This window comes from Perna viridis, chromosome 7 (assembly GCF_037379345.1).
Source record: "Perna viridis isolate PV_CMFRI_1.1 ecotype Kerala chromosome 7, ASM3737934v1, whole genome shotgun sequence".
Lineage (NCBI taxonomy): Eukaryota > Metazoa > Mollusca > Bivalvia > Mytilida > Mytilidae > Perna > Perna viridis.
The window spans coordinates 37,688,312-37,696,227 of record NC_142451.1 but is presented as its reverse complement, the minus strand read 5'-3'; the positions used below and the strand labels follow the sequence as shown (position 1 = coordinate 37,696,227).

Below are 7,916 nucleotides of genomic sequence, written 5' to 3'. Positions count from 1 at the left end.
ACAAGTATGACGTCCGTATATTGTTTTTAACATAAAATAATCTGTTCATCCCTAACATTTCAATATGAACTTATTTCTTATGAAAACAAGAACCCTGACAAGGATTGTATATGTCATATTTGCAATTCTTAGCATACCACAGGTAACGTGATAATCAGCATCCCTAAGGAGGTAGACCTAGGATAAGAGATATTATAACTCTTGAAATCAGTGATATGTTTGTATCATATTCAATATCACCAAAGCCTATCAAGATTTCATTTCAAACAGAATGAAATCAATCAAAGTTACTTCGATGTTTACATGAGATCGATGTAAAATGCTGAATTCAAGCGTTCTAGTGATTTGTATGAGTTGTGTCCCTTACCCTTAAAAACAAAACAAAAAGAGCAAAATGAAAGTTTGCATTATTGTTTTTCTAAGAAACGCGTGGGCTGAATAATAATTTTACGTAGTTAGACCTAACAATAATAAGATAATGATATCACTTAAAAATTATAATGCATTTTTGACACGGTTGAGTGTTTTACCCGACCGGTGCACTTTCTATTTTCAGGTTGTTTTAATAGTCCGGTTGGTTGCTCATTTACTTTTGTTTCTAGTTGCGTGTTATTTTGGTTATATCATGTTCTTTTTTTATTTGTGTCTATTTTCTTTTTCTGATCATTAAATTATGTTCTTTGTGCTCCCCTTTCATGTAAATCTAACATGTAATCTGAGTTTTCCTTTCCTCTTTCGTCTACTCCGGACTTGACTTTTTTATGAGCAGCTCGACGGGTGTTTCTAGAAAGAAGAGGACGCTTACCCTACCGGTACACCTGGTCCATGCTCCCAGTCTTTAGTGGAGTCCGAGTTGCTCATTTGCTTTTGTTACTTTCTTTGTATGATTTCAGTTACTCTATGTTCTTTGTTGTGTATGTCTGTTTTCCATGTCTGGTCTTTGTCCCTGGATTACATTCTTTTAATTACCGATATAACCTTGGTTCCCTTGATTACTCTGACAAAGAATAATCAAGGGAACCAAAATTCTAGCGGAAATAAAAAAGAATGTTATCCAGGGAAAAAAACAGACATGGGAAACAGACAAACACATTACAGGAATAATGGACGCCTCATCTGATAGCGATGTTTGACCATAAACGTGTTGATAAATATGCAGTGCAGGTTTATTTTTGGAAAACATTATTTATTCTACGAGTTTTAGAAACAGGCCAGAACGTTAAGAATTTTCTAGCAATTCTTACTGTTTCGGACCAAAAACATACGAATTTGAATTTTTAAATGCATTATGTATTGTTTTATTCTGCAACTATATTTAATAGTAGAAAAAATGACAATATGCTCAAAAAAGAATTATTGATTGTACCATTGTGCCTTCTCTTGATTGTAGACGTATTAGGAAACACCAATAACTTAATATCTGTGTTCAGCATTGGGTTTTGTTAAAAATTAAAAATGCAAACCGAACCGGAGACAAAAATATTCTACTATACGACAATGCAGCAATAAAGCAAATTTTTCGACACTCTATATTTATATAGTTGAAAGCTTATCAAAGACTAATAGTTATTGTTCGCAACACTACACGAGAAAGAATCGCATCACCAATATGCTGCACTTTAGAATGACATGCCAAACAAGGTAAGTTCTGTTTTACATAAAAAGCATTTAGACGAAAGTGATTGACACTTTAACCGATAGCAACAAAAAAAAAGACAGAGGAAAATAAACTTTTGATAATCAAATACCGTAAATCGTATAATTTTTGCGGGGTGCTTATTTTTGGTGTTTTTCGCGAGCTGTCTAAAAATGCAAAAATAAATTCTGCAAAATATTATTTTTGGGATTAATATTTTGAATGAATCGCTTAGAATTAGCCAAAATTAGAAACATCAAAATATTTCGTATACTTTTTGCTTTAAAATTGCCAAATTTTACACCTACCAAAATGACCCGCCCAACGGCATCAATGTGTTCTACTTGATACATGTATGTTTTGTTTTGTGTCTGTTTGATCGTTTTATGAATTTTTAAAGCGTTCTATGAGTTTGCTATTAAACAAATTGACTTATTATCTATATATTATGTTGGGATTCTTGACTGTTGATTGTCTTTTTAAATCTGAAACGCGAATAATGTACTGACACAAATCACAAATGGCTAACGCTTACAGTTTTAAGTTGAGTCCGGATTGATTATTTACTTTTGTTATTATTTTTTGTTATTATTTTATTTTTGTTTTATTTTTATTTTCATTTTTTTTCTATATTTTTTTTAATTTTTTTTTTTTTTAAATCTATGCATTTATTTGATTACCCAATCATAAATATACCCGTTACTATCAAAAGTAAACGAAAAAATAACGGAAACTCTTTAGGTTTAATACCTGCTAATGTACACGCTGTAGATTGACTTACTAACACGTATCAGCACTATATTAAAGTTTATTTTTATTTATCCTACTTGACCAAATTATCAGTAGCGTTTTGCTGTGCAAGTGATATGGTCGTAGATGTCAAAGCATATAAGTATTCGAATCTCGCTGAGAAAGTAATTGATCTGGATTGCCTTGCATTGATTTATATGGCATTAGACTTCATTTGATACATTTATCTTCACCTTTGCGTCATCACCAAATCTGGATACCAGATGTTTTTGTTAAATGTCTACAAAGTGATGTATTAAAAGTAAGATGGTAGAGTTTCCCACCTCCTATATCTGTTTTCATACTTGATAGAGTTAAAAATACTTTACAATCATATAAAACACATGTTAAAATCCGTTATTTATTCGTTCCATTCTTAGTGCGGTATTTCAGATAAAAGTGATAGATAATTATAGAGCTACGTCTAAATTTGTGTCACGTAAAGATCGACTGACTACATTTATAGCGACGGGGAAAACGAAAAGCAGAAACAGACAGGGAGAACAGACAACAGACAGCATAGCTTTGGTAATATCAAATTAAAAACTACAAGTCATGTAGAAACAATTACTTTACCTAGAATTGTGAACATAGATAAGCAATCCCGAGTATTTTTCTCCCCATACGACCATGATGCCCCATTAGGTAGCCCTAAAGATAATTGGAAATAGACGGTTCAAAATTAACTCAAAATTTAATGATAACTTAACTTCTTCAATGCCGATAACATACAAGTAGTATAGAATTACAAAGTCTCAGTTTCATACGACGTCATATGATATAGGAGTACACTTTCTGAAAGATTATTTTAGATGCGTCTTCCTGTTGTTTATTAAAAAAAATCAAAAGCCCACCAAAAAGAAACTAATAGCAGTATACGTAAATAATATGTTCCGGTTTTAATGATGTCACAGTAGACTTGGAAGCAGTCAATGAGTTATTCGAATTTAAAAGATATGAAGGAATAGAAAGTAAATAATATAAACCTGTTCAGTTGTGTTGGAAGACCTCCTACCTACTTTATAATAGGCTGTAGCTATTAAGAGCCAGGAAATGGTTTAATCTCAGGGACAACTTTTCAAGCCAAATTTGATTATTATGACTATGTCACATAGAGCAGGAAGGTTGTCTTTGCTATTGTGAATCGCGTCATTTTGCTATTGCGCATTGTGCCTTATTGCTATTGTGAATCGTGACCTTTTTGCTAATGAAAACCGTGCCTTTCAGTGACTATTTATATTAAGTCTTTTCAAAGTCAATTTGCGTTCAGATCCGGAAACCGATAATACTAGAATAACAAAGCACATATATCTAAATTTTGCCTAAAGACATAAAGGCCAATAGACCTTTAAGTGATACTTTACGCCCAAACAAAAATACAATACCGTGTGGGAAATGATATGTACGTGTTGAAGTGAGTCAAATTTTTATAGTTATTTTCCATAAGCTTTGGCTACAATGTTCGATGTTTTCTTGAGAATTATTTAATGAGAGTTACCGAGAAAACCATTTTTTTTCTAATTATTTATTAACATTTAAATTTTGTTATGTCTTATGCAGAGATGGTTCTCCCGATAGATGTATACAGCATAACGATAGCTAAGACAATATGTAACACAGTAAGCCCAATAGGGCTAGGTGGGATGTTCAGTCGAGAAGTTCAAAACAAACGTAATTCTCTTTGTTATCGACGTAAAAGTGTCAGAAATCGTAGATATGTTTAGCAATAGCTGAGATATTAAAATATCAGACAGTACAAATGTCGGAAACACATTACCCTGCCAATAGATTAAACTTACCTATTTTCATTTCAGTTGCTTACATGATTTGATTCCTTCGACCAGATTAGATACGTACATCCTATAACATTTTAAATGTTTTTCTCAACGACGGAAATATATATGGAAGTTTCCAATATTCTTTTAGAAAGCCTTAAATGTCATACCAGACCCAAAGTGGACTTATGGCCATTGGTCCCAACCACTGACTTTGAAATTGTTACATTAACGGTAATATGGTTCATTCTTTAAATATTTTATAGACGACAAAGAAACCTATAGAAATTCCTAATATTTAGGGAATTTGCAGTCCTTAAGAAGGCCTTAAATCTCATATAAGCCTCAAGAAGGACAAATGAACATGTGTCCCCTCTACCGACTTCGAAGTTGGTAGAGAAATGGAAAGAGAATCCCTTTTTGATATTTTCTGATCGACAGAGGAATATATATAATTCCCAATATTTGGACCTGGACAGTTCTTAAGTTTGCCTTAAATCTAATACCGATCCCAAGATTGACTAATGAACTTTGGTCCCCACGACCGACTTCGAAATTGATATATACGTGATAAGGGTGAGGTTAGGCATATCAAAATTATACGATACATGTTACATCCTTTTTTAAACCCCCAAAATAACTTTACATTTTTTTATTCTGTCACCCTGTCACATACATTTGTGAAAACTCTGATTTGTTCATTAATATAGTGGATCGATAAGGTCAATAACCCGGCGCTTTTGGGCGTTTTTTCTTGATACTTGATAAGTAACTGATATAGTATGGTTCTTTACGGTTTACCCTTTCAACTATTTTCATCAAGTTTTACCACTTTTCATATTAAAAATGGAGAGCTGTATCTAAACGGTTAATAATTCCTCTAAAGACAATTACCTGCAATGACCAAATTACAATGACACATATTGACACGAAATGAGCAAGAAAACTGTTGTTAAAGGTGACAGATATGACACTTAGACTGGCATTTAAGGCATAAATATCCTGCAGTTTGGAAATGTAGTGAATTTTTATTGACTTTAAATTTAAATCTCACGAATATTGTGTCGAAGGAAAGGCTAACATATAATTTTGTCTTAAATTTGTAACTTGATTTTACAATTTGACACTTGTTATCCTTGATTGATTATATGTAACATGACTCATCGTTATAATGAAATATTCTTTATGCCAATCAGCACGATACGGTCACTATGAACAAAATCCATGCAAAGTGAAGGACCTCATTAGATGGATATTCATATGAATGCAGCTTGTTGAAAAGAAACTCTTCAGGTGTCAAACATTGTATTGCAAATACAATAACCAGTCTTTATAAGAATCATGCAAATTCTGTAAAATTTGATACTCCCCAGAAAAGGCACACATTTTTTTTTGTCATTAAGTTGCTTTATAGGTTTATATGATGAAATGTATAATTATTCAAATATGTCTGCCTCTAGGAGTTAATTCACATTGAAAATCCAATAGTTTCTATTGTAATTCAGTGTCACTTACAGAGTTATCTCCCTTAATTTTTTAATACTACAGTGCATTCTATATGATTTTTATATCTTATGAACAAGCGTTCTACGAAGAGCTACATAAAATTTTCAGTTTATTTCAGAATTTCAAACAAAATATCAAAAATAAAAATATGAAGGCTTTCCAACCTTGAATTACATTTTGCAAAATTCTTCGCTTGAGCGCTACTTCATATGATGTGCAAGAAAAAACTGTTATCATCTCGGTGGTCAACAATTGTGCATCTCTGCTTGCTAATCTATTCCAACGCAAACATGCATTCATGAAAATATAAAGCTACAACATGCAAAAAATTGGCACAAATTGTTTTATCATTTTTTATTTTATCTTCAGCTACGAAGACGATATTTTGATGACTGCAAAATCTCGAAATTGGCCAACAAAAAAGAAAGCTTTCCATACAGCTTTATGGCAACCACAACGACTCCGATTTTTCTTTTGTCGACTATACTTTCATATATAGTAACATGGCAGGTGTTTTTGTTGCTCATCCATTACACCGATTTTCTTAACGTTTCATACAAGAAATCAAGGTACAATAATATGTTACCCAATCTTCTTGGAAAAATTCTACGGTCGTCACCATTGCAAAAGTAACAAAGATGGCGCAATGCACCAAATGCACCATTGTATAACCGTTATAAGAATAGTAAATACCTACATAACACCAAAAGGTCTTCAATTAGTGTAAAAACGCCTTGAAGCAAGCTCTAAAAGCCCCAACAACAGTAATAAAATCCAAGGTAACAGAACGATGATTCCAGATGATTTCTTCAAAATAAACTAAAACCTGAAAAAATGCGAAAGCAAATGAATGACCAACAATTCCTGACTGTGGATAGGCGCAACAAACAAAATCACCTTAAAATTTACTTTGTAATACACCAAATTCTCTTCATTGAATACCTTTACATACAACAAAATGAAAAATCAAATTTAAGAACGCTCGAAGTTACTGCAATCAAGCTCAGAACATATTAAAGAATGACATGGCCATCAAAAGTACCAGCATTTCTCTACGGTTAAATCTATTCAGGGAATTTGATTAATAAATCGATCGGATTGTTTTTTAAAAGAATTTTCTTTATAGACTATATTTTCGATAAAAATGGATGGGTAACAATATCTGTAAATAAGAACCTATGAGTGCTGTTATATTTTTGTATCAAACGTTTGTAACGGTGAAAACAAAATTTAGTAAATGTTTTTTTAAGTTTGTGATATCGATACCCTTGGTACAAAACTTTTTCTGTATTGAATCTGTTAACTTAAACATAGTTTTCGAAGTTAGGATCGCTAAAGAGTCTAGCCACAAAGTGTGATTCGTAACAGTAAAGGTACAAATGGAGAGGAGCACAATGAGTTTTATTATAATAACAACAATCTGTCTGTAAAGAGTATTAGAAGAAAGTCATCACTATCCAAAGAATCATACAAATCTTGAAAGTTAGGAAGCTGATATACTACCTCGAACGAATTTTCGATACTCCAAAAATAGTTTACACAATTATATTCATAACATTTTATTGCAATGATTACTAAAATGTTTACATTACTAGTTAAAGTTGAGGTTAATAATTCAGAAATATCAGTATCATTTGCTGGCAGTTAAAATAAATCGTGATTTGAACGACTTTTTATGAAGTGTTGGTATCCAGTATAAGGTCTGAACGGTCATACATGTTAAGGTCTCTGGTAATAACAAAGTCAGCTACGGAGTTCATATCGAAACTGGCACAATATCAGTATGATAAGCATTTCGTATTGTTGTTTTGATGTCCGTATCAGTAGAGACAGATAAGTAATTGAGCGACATCTCTTACGGATTTCCTGTTGTCGAGTAATGCTGATCTTTTTGCGGTTACCGAAACCTGGCTCGGGACTTCAATAGACAAAAGTGTATTGTCAGAACTAATACCTGATGGTTTTGCAATCAGACATACCGCAAGAAACGACAAAAGAGGCGGCGGAATTGCACTTATATACAAAACAAACCTTGATGTTAAAGTTATCAAAGAAAACCATTCGTTTCTCATTTTGAAATGTTACAGTGCAATGTTACCTCGGGAAAACGTCATCTTCGATTGTGCGTTAAATATCACCCTCCACCGTCACGAACACACAATTTTAAGAACTCTACCTTTTTTGAAGAATGGAATGAATTCCTTGACAAA

The 7,916-nt window shown here is 32.6% G+C and overlaps 1 long non-coding RNA gene across 1 annotated transcript; it reads left to right on the top strand.

Moving 5' to 3' along the window:
• Positions 1-2,814: 2,814 nt before the first annotated feature.
• LOC148612566 (uncharacterized) lies at positions 2,815-7,090 on the top strand. Its single transcript, XR_015923940.1, has 3 exons — positions 2,815-2,953; positions 4,240-4,434; positions 6,076-7,090. It is a non-coding gene; the product is annotated as an uncharacterized LOC148612566 (long non-coding RNA).
• The last annotated feature ends 826 nt before the right edge of the window (positions 7,091-7,916 follow it).